Source organism: Protopterus annectens, chromosome 6.part0 (assembly GCF_019279795.1).
Source record: "Protopterus annectens isolate FY-2018-M chromosome 6.part0, PAN1.0, whole genome shotgun sequence".
NCBI lineage: Eukaryota > Metazoa > Chordata > Ceratodontiformes > Protopteridae > Protopterus > Protopterus annectens.
In genome coordinates, this window is record NC_056737.1 from 794529706 (window position 1) to 794551984 (window position 22279).

Consider the following 22279-nt stretch of genomic DNA (forward strand, 5'->3'; position numbering starts at 1 on the left):
CAATCAGAGAAAACTTAAAATAATACATTACCTTGAATGATAGGTGGCTTAATGTACCATTGTAACCAATCACACTATGCATTTTTTAACTATTCAGTGGCTTAGAACATAGTAATACAACCACTCAGATTCCAGTAAGTGTAGTATTATAACCGATTGTATAGGTTCCTTCTAAATAATTTTCTGCCAATCATAAATACAAGGAAAAACAACATAACCAATCATGTTGCAAAGTTATTAGTAAAAATACAGTAATTCAGGCTTTATTTAGTGTAGACTTGTAGCTAATCATGTTCCACAATTAAAAATATATAATATAGTGGCCAAACTAATCTAACAATACAAATTAAAATAATTTAGTTAATAACAATTGTAGATCAGCTGGCCTTGTGAGAGGCTAGCTGATACGCAATTTTTATTAACTAAATTATTTTAATAATTTAGTGAGTAAATGAGTATCAAATTAAGAATACAGTGTTGTAAAAAGAATCATTAGAGCTGTGGATGGGAAAGCTCTGGCTAAATAATTGGAACATTCAAGTTGTTATATCAAGGTAGACAGTATCATGATGTCAGTTTAAACTTATGAATCTCTGGGGCAGAAAGTGAGCAACTTATTTACTTAACTTAGGCCCAGAGGTGCTGTAGTTTGGTCAGAGATTGCTTAATTCTGAAAATAAGTATACAAAATCCAAGATTCAGTTTCAAATAACTGTAATGAAAGCTCCTTCAATATTTTTTGACTTGCCATAAGCTTGGCATTGTGAACTTTTTCATAATTTACATGATAAAAGTGATGAATTGTTGAATGATTGTGAAGATTTCTTTATTGGTACATGATTTCTGTCAGGTGTATTTCACATTAGGATTGATTCAAACATATCATTATTTATTCATAAGAAAATTTCTAGTAGCATTAAAGGATAAATCTCTGAAAAGAAATCGCTGAAAATGGAGGATATGTGTGTTATTAAGAAGCAAACAGAACCTTCTGGCTGAATGAATAGTTACTGTAGGTAAACTTTTCAGATAGAATCCCTACCATATCAATTATAAAGTATTTCTATGTGCTAGATACTAGCTGGGGATTTTGGTAACTTAACCTTGAAAAGAAACCTCCAAGTTTTGTATATTTAATACAGTTTATAGGAAAATTCATATTTCTCAATCTGTCATTTAGCACTTCATGAATACCTGAAGTGTTTCACAAAGCTATAATACAGATGATTGAAGAGGAATGAACAACTTGATGGTGTGTTGATGATAGTAATTGATGATTTTCAGGTCTAAGGTATGACCAGGGAAGAGCATAAGAGAAAATTGATTCATTTTCTGAATGACCTCATGTTGAAGAACAGTAAATGCAAGATCAGGGTTACGGAGTTAAGAAGTATCAGCATGTTGAGAGCACCACTGGTATACAGTGGCAAGGTTCAAAAAAATAAAATACTGCCAGTTTTTTAAACAGTTCTCTGTGCAAACACACGGACAGCTGTAAGAATATTTTAAAAAAAGAAACTATTTTCTATCAGCTGAGTATTTTATTCCACAAGTAAGAGCTTTCATTCCTTCAAAATGGAACTTCATCAGACTTTTTCTTTTCTACCAGCTCAGCATTATATTCCAGTAATAAGTACTTTGTTCATTTAGCATAGTATTTCATCTTACTAATAAGAAACTAATTAGAATACATATATATATAGTAATTAACAGGATTACATATTTAACTGTGGTGGTGGTGCTGTGGTAGCGTTGTCGCCTCACAGTTAGACGTTGCCCGTTCGATTCTCAGTTAGAGCGTCTTCTGTGTGTCGACATGCGTGAATGGGCGTTCCTTCGTTGAAGGTTTTGCGTTAGGCCCGGCAAGCCAGCGCGTAAAAATCTACTACCAATCATTAGCGGACCGGAGTTCCGCTGTGGTGACCCCTAACCGGGAAAAGCCGAAAGACACAAACAAACTACTTAGAAAACACTTTCTGATATGAACATTTGCTAGGAAAACAAGTAAATATGTAAGACTTTGAATGTTATACAAGTAAAATAAGATAATATACCATACTCAATAATCTAATACTTTAAAGTTGTCTTTTTCAATTGACATTTAAATTTATGTTATTGTTATCTTTTATTTGCATGTAATAACACCTGCCAATGATACTGTCTTGGAATGTAATAAATTTTCCAAATCACCCACATGTATGTGGGTACTTGTAACATGTATGTTATGTACTTTTATTGAAACAGAAAGACATTTTTTTAAGTTGTTGCACTCCTTTGCACATTTACAATCACACAGTGTACATTTGTTGATAGATTTGATTACTGTGTTTACATATTGTATGCCTTTTGTAAAATAATTACATGTAAGCACACAGATATAAAATCTGAGAAGAGGCATTAGTAAAGTCCACTCTAGGGCCATATGTTTGTGTTGTATATGTACTGTAACACCAAGGCCTATTTTACTACATTGACTGCAAATGTCAAATGCAAATTTTCCATGTTGAAAGAACAGAAATTGTCTCAATATAGATCAATAACAAACTCACCTCAGTAATATTGAAAAAGGACAAAGTTCCATGTCATATCCTTACAAGCTGGAGGTCAACCTCTATGACATAAGAAAACCATAGCTCATATTTGGACTTACTGAAGGCCTCCACCATTCAACTTAATACCATATTCATGGGCGACTTTAAATACAAGACTAAAAACTAGGATACTTAGATGCCCCCAAACTTACAGTGTCAAAGATTCTGTAACTTTGTGAACACAGACACCTTGGACCAAAGAGTCCATGTGCCCACTAGGAGTGCAAACATATCTGACCTGGGATTCATGAACATGGGAGAACACTGTACACTGTAGTGTAATGTCCTCTCTGATAAGGTCTGAACACAATGCTATGTCTGTGATAGTAAAAAATCCATGCTGTGACATCTGCTAACCCTATAACATTTAGGAACTATTTTAAGGTAAACTACACCAAGCATGATAAACACACACTCAACAATGTAAACAAACAACTAAGCCAAATTTGAGGTACAGATAACCTCCCAGGTAAAGAATAACCACAAGGCTTATTTTAGCTATGTCTGCAACTTCAAACACAGCAGTGTGCAGACCAGATTGTAAATGAAGTCCCATATATATATATATATATATATATATATATATATATATATATATATATATATATATATATATATATAGTCCAGGAAGATAAGGCAAATCTCCTGGCCAACTAATCCGGCTCCAGCCCCCCACCCCACTATGTTGCCAGTCACCCAGGAATTACCATCAAGCAAAATCCCACCAGGTGTCAGTAAGGAGCAGGTCCTAGATGTTCTATCTCAGGACAAAAGCACTGCATCAGTGGGCCCTGATAATATCCAAGGATGCCTCTCAAGTAGCTAGAAGCATGACCTAATAATAGCTTACAGACAAGCTTAGTGCCACATGAATGGAGAACTGCAATAGCCATCCATCTGCCCAATAGTAGATTATCAGTGGACCTCAGGAAATACAGAAACATTAGTCTGATTAGTGTCACATGCAAAGCCATGGAAAGAATTATCATCATCTTCTTCTTCTTCTTTTGACTTTTTCCTGGTGAAAGTGATTAATAAGGACACATAAAACCTATAACGACTGGATCCAGCTGAGTTTATCTCATCAAGGGCAGATCATGGCTACACAAGCCGACAGACTTCTTTGAGATGGTCACCAAGACAGTGGATACAAGGGCAGAAGAGTACATAATGACTATCATGATATAGCTAAGACACTTGAAACTATGCCTCACTTGGGCTTTGTAAACAAACTTATGGATATAGGCATAAATCCAAATGGTACACACTGTATAGTCAGCTGGCTCTCAGATAAGTCTCAAGAAGTTAGGACAGGAGAGACCACTGCCACAAGGAGGCCGGGCAGTCATAAATAGGAAATGTTGGAGGGACAGGTGCATGTGTCAGACAATTTCCCTTCAATGGGACAGCCTTACCATGAGAGGCAGTGCTATTTCCTAACTTTATTAAAGAGAAACACAGACCTGTGGTTGGGAACTCATAAATACATCCCGAGTCCAGTACCTATGTCTATAATTCACAGGCACAGCCTGTACAACCTCCCCTAGCTTACACATACCCCCTAAACTAGCCTGTAAAGCACATACATTTGTGGGAAACAATTGTGATGATTTGCGTGGCTTATAAAGACAACAATAGTCATATAATACTAACACTGTAATTCTAACCTAGATAGATAATGTCGATAAAGCTAGAGAAAGTGGCAAACTATTCTCTTCTTTATTTCTAATCTTGTTGAAAGCCTTCAACACAGTTTGTCACAGCAAACTTCTACTTCAAATGTTCTATTAGGTATCTCTCAGCCCACCCTTCTATGGTTCAAAAGCTACCTGTCCAGTAGCTATTGGTCATTAAAATGGCACTCCACCCTCTCTCCATACCTCCCAGTCATCACCAGTGTACCACAAGACTCTATTCTTGGTCCCCTCCTCTTTAATATTCTCACCAATACCATCAACACATCTACACAACGGCCTCCCTAATGCAGTACACAGATGACTCTACACTCATTTGCACATCTGACAGTGTGGCACACTTCAAAAAAATTACTAAGGAAGCTTTAACAGCAACTGAAACATGGGTTTGTAACTCTCAACTCATGCTCAACCCTAGAAAAATTAAACTACTACTTTTTTTCCGTAAATCCCTGTCTCATAAAGAACAAAATTTAAATGACCTGTATACAAACAAATTGCATAAAAAAAATAAAAAAAAAATTGGAGGCTTTCACCCAAAAAACTCTCTCTCACCAATGCAACTAAACTACACTTGCCACTACATCTCTCTTCCCCACACTTCTTTATCTTTGTTGGTAATTGCAATCCAATGACCAAAAACTCCTGTCTGTTCACAAATCTATCAGATCTGCTGGGCATTGTCTATACTCATATCATATTGCTAAGGCCTGGAGCTCCTTATCTCTATCAGGTCAATACCCTCCCTCCCATCCTTTAAAACCATTCTAAAATACTTCCTCGCCAAAAGCTGACTCTGCTCTTTTTCAACACCAAGATAAATTATATCCCTAAATATGAACAAGTATCTCTTCATACCTTACACCTCCTTACTCTTCCTTCTTCCCTCACTTCCTTACATCTGTAAATTTTCTCCCCTGGCTTTCTCTCTAAATATGCCATGAGCCTGTTTGAGGTATACTAATAATAATTTATCTATAAACTGTCTGAAATTTCTCTAAATATTAAATCATCATCATATAACTTGTAGCTACTCCTAACCAATGTTTTCATATTATGTCTAATTTAGTATAACTATTTAAATTGTAGATTTTTTTTTGCATTATTTTTAAAGATTGTAAAATGATTGTTCTTAAAATGTTTTGTAATACTTTGGAGCTTTTCTCCCCAGGCCTCCATTGGAAATGGACTTCTACCCAGTCAGACTTTCCTGGTAATCAAATGTCAATCAATAAATAATAAATAAATAAATAAATAAACTAGTATATGCCCATGAACAAATGATCACATGCCTATCTGAAGCAGAGACATATTTATATTCAGTATGTCTCCTCAGCCCATACCCCCAAAAAGCATCCCCATTCTGCCTATTCTGTGTACCCTTCTGATGTGAGATGGTGGTACAGCAGAAAATAAAAGAAAAATAATATAACATACTTAATATCATTTTATATGTATATATATATATATATATATATATATATATATATAGGTCCACTTTTAAATTTTGAAATTTCAAAACTTCGAACATCACAATCCTAAATCTCAGATGTTCGAAGTTTTGGAATCTTGAACTTATCAACTGAGATCGCCCAACAGTGCGGAACAGGAACTTTACCATTCTCTTCACTGTAGTATGATCTCAAAGTTGGTATATTTAAGTAGCAGGGGGTGCCCCCCACATGGGGGGTGCAGGGAGGCTTGCCCCCCTGCAAAAATTTGATTGATGAAGTTTTATTGTTTTAGGTATTTTGGTTTGTTTTTTTTTGAGATTCCAGAAATATATATATATATATATATATATATATATATATATATATATATATATATATATATAGATCCCTATCAGAAGCTTGAGTTATCAGGAAACTCAGAATTGATATGTTCAAGACTATATGATCGATTTTTTGAAAACTCAAAGCTTTTGAATGGAGATGGTAGTACAGTGAAGATCAGAGAATTTACCCTTTTCCTCATTGTAGTGCGATCTCAGAGTTGGTATATATAATATACAGGGGGGGGTGGGGTGGCACAGCCCCCTGCAAAAATGTAGAATAGAGGCAGATTTTTGTTGTTTTTTGAAGATTTGAGTTTTCAGCAACTCGATCATATCATCTCAACTAACTCCGAAAACCATATGGCTGAGACTATATGTCTGAAGTTTTGAAACTCCGAAAACTGTCTATTGGGATCACCGTATAGCACGGAACCTGAGATTTGCCATTTTTCTCATTGTAGTATGATCTTGGAGTTGGTATATTTAAGTAGCAAGGGCTGCCTCCCACAAGGGGGGGTGCAGGGGGGCTTTCCCCCTGCAAAAACATACAGGTAAGTTGTTTTGTTTTATTTTCTTTCTTTCTTTTTTTTTTTCGGAATTTCAAAACTTCGGATATATTGTCTCAGCCATGTGATCTTCAGAGTTTTGAAATTTTGGTGATGTGATAAACATATATATATATATATATATATATATATATATATATATATATATATATATATAATATATAAATATATATATATCTTTATGCACTGCATGTTCATTTACTGTCCCACAAAAAATAGCCTGCAGTATATGTATGAGGTGTTTGATTGTGAGGAAAATGGGGAAAAAAGTGAATTAATGCTTACAGCACTGTTTCCAACTAGTTATTTATAGATTTAGCATATATATATATATATATATATATATATATAGACAGTGGTCATGTAAAAGCTAGACTGAATCTACATTCACTCCTATAAAATGTTATCAGGAAGATTGAGGTCATAATGGCCTTAATGTACTGTGGCCAAGAAAAAGATGTAGTTACCTGCTGAGATTTGAGAGGAATGTTAGATAAAAACTGAGAATGAGACAAGAACCCACACAGATTTGAGGAATGGCTTTAGAGTAGATGGAGTTCAAGGCAGAGGCATTTAATAAGCACATGTCAAAATCCACAGAAACAGCCTTGTAATATGTGGACCACCAGTGTGTGTATGTGTGTGTGTGTGTGTGTGTGTGTGTGTGTGTGTGTGTGTGTGCATGTGTGTGCGTGTGTGCGTGTGTGTGTGTGTGTGTGTGTGTGTGTGTGTGTGTGTGTGTGTGTGTGTGTGTGTGTGTGTGTGTGTGTGTGTGTGTGTGTGTGTGTGTGTGTGTGCGCGTTGTGGGTTGTGTGCATTGTGATGTGTGTTGTGTTGTGTGTGTTTTCATCCACCAGCTGAACAGCTTCCCTAAAGTTACTTTGTGATGCAGGTGGAAGCACCAAGATGAACACTCCTTACATATAGCTGCTAAATCTAAAAAAGCATCCACAATTATTTAACCAAATCACAGTTCAGGAAGCACCAACATTGATCATGGACACAATATGAGTTTAGCTAAAACCTTTCTCTCTCTCTTTTCTGTAGTCTCTGCTCAAGGTCAATATAAGTCTCAAGAGTTTATGCATTAGCAAGGATAAAGTCACATCAGACTTTCTTTGCTCAGTAGCTATGTTCATTCCAAAACAGGCAAAGACAAGTTCTTCAATGTTATTATGAAATCTGTAGGATTTTTATGTGCACATAGTGATGAAGCAGTGACTATCAAAAAGCCATAATCTTAATGATGAATCAAAACTTTCTTCCAGTGGCCTTTCTAGCCTCTGGGTTTAGACATCTACTAACACTTGGAGACTGTTATTGCCAAAGATATTGATTTTCTAGTCTTCTTGGAAAAATAGAATCAAATTCCAGAATTTGAACTTATTCTCAGGTTACACTAAAGATTTCAGAATGAGAATACGGAAAGGTCCTCGCCTTAACTAAAATCATCCTATCATGTACACAGTTGTTAATTCAAGCAACAACATTCTGTAAAAACTTGATGATTAATGTAATCAAAAGTCACCAAAAAAAAAACATCTTGCATTCATAACTGCCAAATACAGAGTTCAAGCAATTACAAATGGCAGTTGTCAGTGGCAAAGCAATTTGCATTGAGGTATTCTAACAGCAGGATAGCAGTTATTTTCAAACATCTGAGACCAACAATATGAAGAAATGATATTGACTCAAAGTTATCAGACAAGATAGGCTCAACCAGTTTGTTTACTGGGAGAACTATTACACATTTCCATACATCTGCCATGGCCCAAGATGATAGAGGAAGTGAGAATAAAGTAGTAATGTTAATACTTCGATCCCAAGTTTTACGAGTCTTGCGGATAAATCATCTCAACAGGGAAACCTCAGATAAAAAAAATCTATCCAAAATTCTCTTAAACCAAGGAAAGTTAATTCCTGAAATAAAGATATATAGTCCATTTCATGAGAGTAATTCACTAGTTCATGTCTCACATTATAGTTAAGCAGTTACATCTGTGTGCTGATAAATTTAATTCTGAAGAGTTCTGCAGAACACATCATGAGGAAACTATACCCATCCTCACATTGAGGCTCAGACATCTATTCCTTTAATTTCTAATCCTTACATATTTCAGTGCTGAGATCTCTGCCTCACACCTCTAGGGTTTGAGGTTTATTTATGATTACCAGTCACTATCGTTGTGGAAACTGCATGTTCCTCTCACATCTGTATTGTTTTTTCTGTGGGTACTGCAGTTTTCTTCCAGTTCCCAAAAGCATATTGCCTGAATCACTACACTAAATTGTCTACACACACACACACACACACACACACACACACACACACACACACACACACACACACACACACACACACACTTCCATATATTGTTTTTATACTTTCCTTTGTGACCAGAGCTAATGTTGAAAAGTACCATGAACGAGCCCACTTACTTGGTTAACCAATAATAAATAAAATATCCTTCCAGAAAAAAAGTCTGGAGTTGCTAAGAATTTCATTGCTCACATAGAAACAGGACCTTTTGTCTGCAGATTTTCTTTGCAAACCGAGTTCTACAGGTTCTATACATTCCTTTATAGTTGGTTTTAAAGTAGTAACACTTATGATATTTTACTCCTTCTCCTCCTTCCCCTTACTGTGGCTATTTAAGAATTTCCTTTATACATTGTAGTGTATGAAATGAAGGGCTCTGCTTAATGTGAATAGGAAGCCCATTCCAAAGAAGGGGTAATCTCTGAGACACATACCTGTCTCTCCTGTGTGTTTTGTTTGAGTCTGATTATGTTTAGATAGGTAGATTGGGTGACCCTAGTGCTGTTTGACTTGCAGATGTATAGCAGCTTCATCAGGGCTGGCTCTATGTGTGCCTTGTAGGTCAGGCATCGGTCACCCCTTAATAGTCGATAGGAGACAGAGTAAAGGGATAGGGATTTTAGTCTCTCCACATAGGACATGTTATTTACACCCTGTATTTTCTTTGTGAGGAACCTCTGAGGTCACTCCAGCTACTGTAAACGCCTAGTCAAGTACATGCCAAATGACACATTGTACTCCATTATTGTTCTAATGAGGTCTGAGTACAGTGTGGATATAATTTCATTGGATCTGGATGCCATAACTTTACTTATGAGTTGTGCCACATAGAAGGATTTCCTCACCATTGTGGACACATGGCAGACAAAGTTCAGACTACTATTTATCTATATACCTAGATCTGTCACCTCTGAGTCTACACTTAAGGGTGTGCTACTGATGCTATAATTTGCAGGGTATTTGACTTTCTGTAAGATAGGATAATGCATTTTTTCACATTTAGTTTTAGGCCATGATTCTGGCACCAATTACTTGTCTGATCTAGACTCTCCTGAAAAATATTTACATCACTGGGGGATTCAGTGATTGTGTCCAGCTTGTAGTTGTCTGTAGACTTTGTCATCCAGAGGCCTTCCACATTAGCTTTGACTTCAAAAAAGTATATTCTGAAAATGAGTAGTCCCAGCACTGAGCCCTGTGGCACAACACTAGTAACTGGCACCTTGCTGGATCTAGATTCACCCACTTTAACCACGTGTCCTGTGCATGAGCAGTTGGCTACCCATCAGATGATGTAATGATTTATGCCCAGTTTTTTGAGTTTATGTAGAATACCTGACTGAGGAATTGTGTCAAATACCTTGGCCAGGATGAGATAGGGAGTGTGTACTGTTTTACCCTCATTCATGACCTCAGTGACTTTCTCAAAGAAATCCACTAGATTCAGTAGGCATAACCAGCCCTTGACAAAGCACAATTTGGTCGGGTCTAGTATTTAGAGGTTCCATATGTCATTATTTATCAGGTCCATGATTATTCCTTCCATGGCCTTACATATATGACTAGTCAAGCTTATGGGTATGTAATTTCTCGGGTCATCAGATGTTCCCCCTTTATGCAGAGGGATGACTGTTGCTGTCCTCCACTCTATCAGGACAAAGCCAGTCTGGAAACTTTGGTTAACTAGAGATCCTAATGGGCCTGATAAGTCCTGATTTAAGTTGTTTAAGAGGAAACCTGGTATATCATCGGGCCCCATTGAAGCTGTGCATTTAACTTTAGAGAACACAGTGACAACCTGTTTTTTGGGGATAATTTGCAGTAAAGTAGTGGAGGATATTTATTTGGGATGAACTGGGGTGATGGGGAGGTGAAATATGAGATGCATTTGTCAGCCAGCAGATCTGCTATATCTTCTGGCTGTATGTAGGTGATGCCATTTACAACTAATTCCACACATTGTTGGGTGTTGCCCTTAAGACTGTGGGCATAACTGAAAAATGCCTTTTGGTTATCCTTAGCTTTGGAGGCTATTTTTGTCTCACAGTCTGCTTTCAAAGGCTTGACTAGTTCCCTGATTCACTTGTTTAGACTAATGATGGACTTTTTGGTCTTTTTTGCACATTCCCTCTTACTTCTTGAAGGATTTTCTTTCTTTTGTTGTACAACCTATTGAAACCAGAGTGGCTTGTTTTTGCAGTTTGACATGGGTTTATTTTGGTCTGGTACTGCTGTTTCTCTGCAGTTGTTTATATGGTCATACAGGGCTTTTGTGTACACCTCTGCATAGGTTTATGTCATCCCTTAATAGGGAGTAATTTACTTTAGAGAAGTTCTTAAAGTTTGTGTGGTTAGGTGAGGAGACTAGCTTTGCCTTTATTTCAAGGGAGACTGCTTTGTGATTTGATCTTACCATTTAGGGCATCACACTAAGGGGGCTGCAGCACTCTCTCATATTTGTGAGTACCAGATCTAGGATATCTGTTTCCCTACTGGGAGCGCAGTCTAGCTGCTCCAGGGCATATGAATTTACAAAGTCAAGACATCTTTGAGCCTGCATGTTAGTGGTCACGTATGCCTCCTAATTAACGAGGGAGTAGTTAAAAATCACCCATGAGTATGGTATTGGGCTGGATGGTGAGTGATTCTAGTAACTTCAGGTATGATGTATGAGTTTCCTGGTTCATGGTGGGGGACATGTAGCAAGCAAGAATATGGTAATGGATTATTCCCATGGTTAGTTGGATATGGAGTAGCTCAAGCATGTCATATTTTTAGATCAGCCTTGAGGTGTGGTTATTCTTTATGTAGATAGATACACCTCCACTTTTTGATCTTTCATGTTCAATGGATAGTCAGAAAGCATACAAGGTGTTATAGCCATGCACTGCCAGAGTGCTTTCCATGGCTTTGAGTCTTGTTTCAGTAACTGCACAAATGTCAGCATTCTCCAGGGTAAGAAAAGCTTCCAGGATGTGCAGTTTCTTGTTGAGACTTCAAGCATTGAGCAGTAACACCTTTAGCTTGTCCCGAGTGGCTTTTGTTATGTTGTAAGGTTTGTCTGTTTGGCAATGCCTAAAAAAGGCACTTTAGGGGTAGATAATGTTTTGGCCAATATCTGAAACCCTAGGGGTGACAGGTGAAGACTATCCCTGGAAAAACAGCGTGGTCTGTCAAACATGTCCTCCCAGGCTGACATGTATATGAGCCCTCTGGAATGCCAGTAGCTAAGCCAATTGTTAGAATCAATCATTTTCTGCTGGTATTGTGGCATCATACGTGGAGACAGTAAAATGCTGTGCAATGCTTGGCTAATACCTGCCTGCCTGTGGCACATATTCTGAGAGCTCAATCATGTATCTCTTCATATAGTCCAAGAAGATATGTCTCCTGTCATTCACACCCTCATGGACTATGACTGTGTCATACTGGTACTTAGGGATAAGTGACCCGAGTCTTGTGCTAAAGCATATACAGTAGCACCACAGAACAGTGGTGAGAACCTGCAACAACTTTTACAAGCTGTAAAACACTTCTCAGTGCTACACAGAAAGGCAGACTAAAGTGTTTAACAGTTTTTATTACTCTTAGCCTGTTGGAAGGACACATTAGATTCTGACTACTGTCTATGTGGCAGCACTGTGTGTGTTATGGTTTTCAATGTTATAAAACACGCTACCCTCCTACACTTATTTTTTCTATGATTAGTATTACTTCAGAGCAGCTGAGACACCACTTATTGAATTATGAGTGAATGTCTCCGGTCATAACCAAGTCAGTAGGTGTTCTCATCATGAATGTTAACCTCACCAGCTTCACTTTGGTCTAACATCAAGTTAAATTATTTGATATTTCTGCCTCAAACACATAACAACTTGGATATGATCAGAGACCTGATTATAATCCTCTAAGTTCTTTATTATTTTTATTTCTTCTTCCTGCGAGACCTGATTATAGTCCTCTAAATTCTTTATTAGCTGTGTGATTTCTTCTTCTTATGTCCATTTTGAATAGATAGCAGCCTAGTAGAGATGAGTGCTGCTTATGATTATTGGAATAAAGCAATTTCATTACATGACCACTGTATTCATATCTGACTAGACCAGGATGATTTCTAGGTGGAGAATCATTTGTGGAACATTTTGCATTGATACATATTGGCCTACTTGTCTGTCTGTCTGTCTCTCTTTCCCTTGCTCACTGTCAGTATCTGCTTTTCGTAGTGCTGAGCATTGTATTCCTTCCAATGTCTCTTACTCATTTCACTCATAGTTCACTTCATTTTTTTATTTCTCTTATTTCACACATGCACTGGTTCTTTTGTTCTACGTCATTTTTTTAGTCCACACCATATTTTTTGGCAGTTTTCCCATGACGAATTTTTCAGTATAATACAGGGCCACTAATATTGGGAATAATGTAATTCCAGCAGAAAGCAACAGGTGGTCATTTGGGAGGTATGCAATGGTGGAAGGGGCAAAAAAGTAAAAAAAAAAAAGGAATCTTTCAGCAGGCTGTTCCACTTTCTACCTTCATCCAGCATGAGATTAGTTTATGTGTGCCTTTCCTACACAGTGCAGTTATTATAACATAATGAATTTGATTTTGGGTCTGCTACCCATTTATGCTGCCAAATACTTCACAGGAAAGCAACTTCATGATGAAAAGGTTTTCAAGTGCAAGAATTTACACTGCATGTCATTGTTAAAGCAAAACAATATTTTGTATTTTGAAATGTGTGTGTACATGTTTGTGTATATGTGTGTATGTGTGTGATGTATGATATAGTTTTATATATTTTATATATATATATATATATATATATATATAAAAAAATATATATATATATATATATATATATATACACACACACATACACACATACATACACACACACACACACACACACACACACACACACACACATTTTTTTTATATAATATATACTCATGCAAACACACACATATACATATACATACATATATACACACACTAAAATACAACATGATACCCATTTGTAGCCATAATTTCTTATTTCCTAAGGACCTTTTGCAATGTTTTTTTTTTTAAACCAAGAAGTGGATTTAAGCAAAGAGTCATTAAAATCCTAAAAGAGCATCTTACTAAGCAATAGAAATTACATGACTTCTTTTTTAATTCTCCAGCCAATAGAGGAACGTCTTTTTTCTAAGGCATTATATTTAAGTTCTCAGCTTGTATCTAATCCTTAAGAAGATTTAACTTGTTTTCTCTTCTGAAGGACTCGCTGCTCACAAATGGTATTAGGTTACAGGGGGATTACATTATATCACACAGTAGATGTTATCAGTCATTTTAAGGCCGATGAATTGCTTGTGATTGGTCACTGAATGAGACATGGGGAAAATTAAAATCAGGTTTAATCTTCTTTCACTTACAAATCTCACATCTTTATCACTGTAATGTTTGTTTTACTTTCCTTTATCGTACTGATCCTAATCTTAGCTTCCCACAAAAAGGCCTGAAGAATTTATGCATGCATATTATTTTAACATCATCAAAAGCAAAGGATTTTTGCCACTACTTCTGTACATTAAAACTAATGTCACGGCAGTTACATGTTCTGATTTACTGAATATAATCCATCGCACTGTTCTAATCTCAGCCAAGCTAAAACTGAAGGCTGTCGGTGACACACAACTGTACTTAATCACTGATAAACAGTACTTAAGCCTTTCTGAAATATTGCAAAAGTAAATAGCTGATTGCACTAAATCATACTCTGAAATAAAATAAGTCATCCTGAACAATGTATAGATATAAGCCTTACACATAGCATTCTTGGTATTTGTTGTTTCAGTTGCAGACTTCTTTGTGGAAGCCCATTTGATCATACTGAATAGATTGAATTGGCTTCCAGTTTAATAACTGACACCTTACTTCTGTGGTATGTTGACCTTTTAGGTAGTTAAATTAGCTATAAGGGTACATGGGGCACAACTTCATACATAGACTTTGTCTCCATGTAAAATCTTATCTTCAGCGGCTGGTTTGATCTGCCAGGTACACAGGAATGAGTTTAGAAAAATTAATATGTTGTTTATGGTATATGGTATAGCATAGTGTAGTTACTGCAATAAGTATTCAACAATGAATATAAGTGATCACAAGCTATATTCTGACAATCCAATGGCTGGTTTGTCCACAGTTTTTCAATATAGAACTTTCATAAGCTATTTCACCTTGTTTTGTCTGAATGCTCACAATATCATTAGGAACTGTAATATGTGGGTATGAGACTAAGTGTGAGGGTAAGAGTTGAATCTTTATTGTAGGTTATATCCATCTTTTGAAGTATCTGCAATATTCTGTTAGAGGATAGAGTGACATAATTTACCTTCATAAGAGCACAGAGACACATATATGTATATATATATATATATATATATATATATATATATATATATATATATATATATATATATATATATATATATGTGTCTATGTCAAATGAGCAAGTCTTCAGAAACTCAGAATTCATATGGTTGAGACCATATGACTGAGTTTACAAAAACTCAAACATCAAAAAAAAAAAAAACACAAAAATCTACCTTTTTACATTTTGGCAGGGCTCGCCATTCAAAAGCTTTGGGTTTTTAAAAATTCATGTGAATTTCAAGATTCTGAAAACTCGATCAACTGATAAGGACATATATATATATATATATGTATACGAACAAGAAAATAAATGTTGTGCATGACCCAACTTACGTTGCATGGGATAAATGCAAAGCCCATACTACAATAATAAATGAGCACCCAAACCTTATGATACAGCTGAATAGTGATTTATTAATCTTCGCACAGTATTCATTGAAAAAGCAGTCTGGCTGACATTAAGTGTCAGTGGGCGAAACTGGTCTATTTTAGTCACTTAACGCCAGCTAGACTGCATTTTCAATTAATTCTATGTGAAGATTAGTAAATCTATATCAGCCAGAAACTGCTTTTTCAATTAATTCTGCGTGAAGATTAATAAATTACTATTCAGCTGTATCTTGCAGTATGGGTGCTGGTTTATTATTGTATATATATATATATATATATATATATATATATATATATATATATATAAAATCAAAACTCATTTCAGTTTAGTCAAAGCCATCAGATCTGATTTATCAGTCCTACGTTATATGAAAAGTTAACTGCATTATATAGTCAGATAGTATAATTATGGGGATAAGGAAGGTTCCCCTTTCTGTGCTGTTGTGCTATCTTGGAGTTACTATATTTAAAGAATCACAATTATTCAGTGAGACTTGACTTCTGAAAAAACATAGGTTTTATAATTGTTGAACCTTTTCAGTCAGGAGCAGGTAGACAGCAGCTATAAGGTCATAATGCCACAGATAAGTTGCTCCAAATGTAGAAAATCTTACAAAAATCATGGAGAACATACAGTTATGTAGTGGATTAACAGTGCAGCATTTTACTTCTCTGAACAGACATACATACTTTGGCTTTGCTATAAACTCATTGTTTTTGTATGTTTTAATGGGCTTCATTGGTATAGGAATCAGTTTGTTAAACTCGATAGAATAGGATTCACTGAAAGGTCTGACAATGAATCCTCAGACACACATGTGGGCACACACACATACACTGTATGTGTAGGTAGGCAGACAGAGAGAGAGAGATGAAGGTGAAGAGGAATAGAGCAAGCAGTGCTTTCTAAGCACTTTGTGTATCTGAAAGCAAAAAATGTTAAAATGGCATCCTCAAAACATCGGTGGGCAGAAGTATTTTGAGTACTTATTATATATTTGTCATTTCACATTCACCCTAATAGAGTCAAAATCTTAGTGCATTTTCCTGCTACAGACTGTACTATACCAGTGTGCAGGAAACACCCCTGCTGTTGAGAAGTTATTTTGTGCTGACACGCAGCCAAGCAGAAGGTACCTCAGTGGCAGATGGTTAATCAAGGCTGCCAGCTTTTCATATTCCCAAAGTGGGACATTTTTCAATGAACATAATAGCTTACTACCAGGCCCTCAGCCAGTACTGAAGATACGTTTTTTCAGTGTATTACAAAACTAGAGTTTTTATTCTAGAACTGTAGTTGTTTATATTGTTTTATGTCATATAAAGTTATTTCAGAAATGTTCTCACAATTTTGTGTAATATTCAGAGGAAAGCCAGAAAATAATTTTCCTCCTAAAATATCAGGATGACTTGACATTTTTCATGTTTTCACGGGACATAACTACCCAGTTCAAGACTTTACTGTGAAAATAGGGAAATATGGTAAACTAGTCAAGGCGAGTAGTCAAAGACCCTTCCTTTCAGGAGGCAGCCCAGCATGTTTTGAGCAAATATAAATTGCAGAGATGAGACAACACTACCAGGAAGCAAGCTTTAAAAAGCTGCATAATGCTTCAGGCACTGACTGTGGAGGATGGGTATGTCCATCCTGGGCTGAAGGGCTGGATGAAGCAGACTCTGTACAGCCACAATCCCCTCGAAGGAGGTGTATCATTGCAGTGTGCATACTGGGGTTTGGCTTTCATCTTACCAAGTCACCACCTGCAAGGAAAAATAATGTGGGTAGATTGTCACTCTGCCAAGGGGTGGTATTAGACCATATAAATGCTGTTATTGTTATGATGCTGGTGAGACACAGCAGCCATTACTGTATGATGGTCCATCTGGATGGCTCAAACCATTGTACGGTACCGGGATAATTACCTAGTAGGGATTAATGAATGGCCAGATTCAGATTTGTGGAGGCTTGATGATCAGTAAGCAAGGGGATAAAAAGCATCTAGAAAAAAGTCACATAAGACTGCACCCAAATGGTTATACATGGGAGGAAGACGAAGAAGAACAACAACTACAATGGCACTTTCTAAACATTTTAATATATAGAAGCATATCTTCTCAAAAGTATCCCACAAATAGCATTTCAGGTGCTCCATGTATCAGGAGTTACAGAGCTTTACACTGGTACTAGAAATACCTGTAATGCAGGACATTTAATTTCAACAATGCTGCTGTCAACAGCTGCACACTGTCAAGAGGTAGAATAGCATACATAGTGTGGGAACACCCTAAACATAAGGCAAGCATTCAATGTTGGATCTCAGTCAAATAAAAAATGTCCTTGGTATGGGGTAATCAAGGACAGGAGTCCAAGATTCAATGGGGTGAGTAGACGATAAAAAGGGCAGCAACAACACAGTGATGCAAGAAAGAAACCTTTAGAAAGGCCACCCTCCCCCTGGAGCCTGCTACCAAGTGGTCAGTAGTAGGAACATTTTAAGATGTACAGGAGTGGTAACAGCACTTCCTGCATGCTTTCAGTTTCTAAAAACAATGCCTCTCAAAATGTTTCTAGAAGATTTGTGGACAATAATGGCTGGCAGGGCCCAGAAAAAGGTAGAGTTTATGGCTAACTATACATTCTGCCTACTAAACCTAATCCAGTTTAGTGTCTGGGTGGCAAACACTGTAAACCGGAAAAGTCTGATAAATAAAAAGAAATGTAAATGGTTTTAAATGGACTAAAATGAGGATAATATATGATTTGAAGATAGAGATAGTGATATGGAATCCTTTGAATAAGAATGATGTCACTAAGGATGTACCCACAAAGATCAGCCTTGGTACTTCCTGCCTTATGTATATATATATATATATATATATATATATATATATATATATATATATATATATATATATATATATATATATATATATATATATATATATATATATATATAGTTCCCCTTTATAATCTTGAAATACTGAAATCTTGAATTTCAGTATCTCAAAACTATAAAGGCAAACGACTCACAATCCCGAAACCCAAAAGCACAAAACACACAATCACGAACATACATACACCACACCACACACACACCATTCTACCCACACTACATAAACTATACAACCCTACACTACATGTAAGCAGGGGGGCAAGCACCCCTGCTCCCCATATGGGGGGGGTGCTACCTATCTATACCAACGCCAAGATTGCACAAACAGAAAATAAAAAACAAAGTCACACCAGAAATTCTACAGTCCCTCGCACACACACACATACACACACACACACACACACACACACACACACACACACACACACACACACACACACACACACACACACACACACACACACACACACACACACACACACACACACACACACACACACACACACACACACACACACACACACACACACACAGAAACACCAACAGATCCAACACTCACACTCATACTTCCACCTAACTATCCTAACCCACACGTACAACTTAAAAAAACACTCACATACCCTCAATCATCTTAAATTCCGGACAACATCCCAGCCAAACACTTCACGTAATGTAGCGTAAATGCATAAGCGCAGATTTGCGCTTATGCACTTTCACTATTTTGAAGTTTCGCCTTTATGGTGTCGGGATACTGAAATTCGAGATTTCAGTATTTCGAGATTATAAAGGGGAATTATATATATATATATATATATATATATATATATATATATATATATATATGTGGATTCACTTTACAATCTCAAAATACTGAAATTGTGAGTTTCAGTATCTCGAGACAACATACCGAAACCACAAAATCATGAATCCCCATAAAACCGAACATCACAATACTGAAACGTCAGAATATCAAACTTTGTGATGCTCTGATTTAAAATACACTCTCCACCACACAAGCAAACACACATGCACCTTCCTCCCCACACTACAACAAACTAACAAAACACACACACACAAAAATACTAATCAAACCCACCTAGCCTACATATAAGCAGGAGGGCAAGCCCACCTGCCCCCCCTTGTGGAAGACTGCACCCCCCACACTCCACTACTTATATATACAAACTCTGAGGTCGCACTAAAAAGAAAAAGACATTAAACTCACTGCTACACACTCTACATTCCAGTTGCACAAACACACATTACATATGTACAAACACCATCGCTTTCAACACTTACACACTCACACTCTTACCTACCTACTCTGACCTACACCTAAAATTTCCCAACACACTCAAATACACTCAAATCCCTACCCAAAACCCTTAAAAAAACACTTACCTGAATCTCCAGCTATAACCACACATCAGCAGCCATCCCCATATCCCAGAGCACATTGAACCTTACAGACACAGTAAACCACATGTCACATAGTGCTCCACCAATACTGCGGATTCGACATTTCCAAGTTCAATCATATGCAGTTTCAGGCAACTGCACTTTCGACACTTTTATCTCGAAATACTGAAATTCGCGATTTCAGTATTTCGAGATTGTGAAGTGAAAACGTGTGTGTGTGTGTGTGTGTGTGTGTGTGTGTGTGTGTCAGATGTTACACTGGGGCAGATAACAAGATTAGCCTCTTAGTGGATACCAGCAAAACAGAATGAGCAATAGGGGATACAGCTGCCAGACTAAAAGGGATTTTATGTAGGCTAGCAAACTGTGCATTAGTTGGCAGCTGAGTTTTAACATTTACATGTGAACAGGTCAGACTCTTCAGAAAACAATCTCACTGAAACTGAGTGATATTAGATGCATATCATTTTATGCAGGGGAACGCTCCCTTGCAATTGATTCTCCCACCCCATTACCTGTAGATACTAACTCTATGGCTACTGACAGCCATAAAAAAGAAGAAGAGAGAAACACCTTGTAGTGATTAAAAAGTGAATCAGACAACTGCAGTCTCGCATAGATGATAAATTTAAAAACATTTCAGGACTTATAGATTTGGGGACCTGGGACTGGGTGGCACTGTATTGTTGCAGTTATATTTCATTGAATAATATATTTCATGTGAAGATAGCACCATTTGTGAAACAATAATAAACAAAAATGAATTGAGAAGGCTAAAACTCTAGTCCACTGTCCAGGAAAAGAGCACAGCAGCATCTCCTTTACAATAGTCAGTACTTCAGTTATATTTGTTTAGATTTTGATTTCCATTTTCTAGTAATTGTTTTTGGCAGCCAGTAACATTAAAATTAGTTGGGCCTTTCTATGTCTAGGCAATTCAGATCCCATGTGCCATCTGAAAAGAATCATTTGCTCCCCAACATTTTCCAATTACCCTTCTCATTCTTATCACACTTCCCTCTTGGCTGAGGCCATACTTCAAAATGTCTATGGACCAGTGTACCAGTCAGGTTAATAAATGGTAAATACATAAGTAAATAAAATAAATTACAAATTGTGTATAACACTTTGTTACCTATATTCAAATACTCTGAAATTCATAACCATAGTGTGCAGAGACATACAATCACTATGTGTATTATGTCTTGTAAACTGCCATTGTGGACCACCATTCATAGGCATGGATTGTGGTTCATAAGAGCAGTGAACAAATGTGTTCCATTCTTTATGAACTGTACACAAGAATATATTGTATATAGTGCTGTATAAAATGGTCCCTTTCCCAATTCATTCCTATTCTCATTTGCAGCTCAGCAGTTAATGTACTGTACCGTGCTAAGTTGCATGGCAGCATATCACTGTGCTGTATGAAACATGAGTCACTTTTGTGCATGGATGTCTTTTGTTGTCATCTGCTGCGCTGTCACCTGAATGTGATTTATAAAAATATCATAGTTGTTAGACATGATGGCAGAGCTTGTTTCATTACCATAATGTGGTAATGAGGGTATCCGGTGCTGTGTATGCTCTCACTAGCAGGAACTAGTCAGTATTACTTTGCGGGGGCAGGACAGGTTTAGTTGAGGCAATAAGTCTATTTGCCCACAGGGAACCCTACTACCAGTGGGGAGTTTTCTACAATGCACTGGAGGTGATGGGTAGTTTCTTTGTCATTGTTAACATGCTGTTAACATGCTGTTCAGCACTATATTCTGAGTTACATATTAGAGGGAAGGGGGATCACTATGCCACCAAGTGCACCGCCACTGTATTGTACATGGCTTCTGTTCCATAGGTTACTCCAGTGGGACCAAGAAGTACTCCAAAAGTACTACCTTACTGAATCATGTACAGTGAGGAGGGAATACTTTGTGTATGGACTCCCTGCATGGAGTAGAATGCCTACAAAATGTGTTAAGAGTACATACATGGTCTTGCTCCATTGCGCACAATTTTTAAGAATCACTAAGTGCACAGATATACTTGCATACTTGCCTTGCTCTACTGCACTACAACATTTATGAACATGGCCCATAGACAGTATAAAGTGGCCCCAAAACCAGTCCCCATGGTAGATCTTAGGCAGATTGGTTGTCTCTATACGCCCTATACATTCTCCACTCTAACATATAGTTGTTTATCAGTTAACCA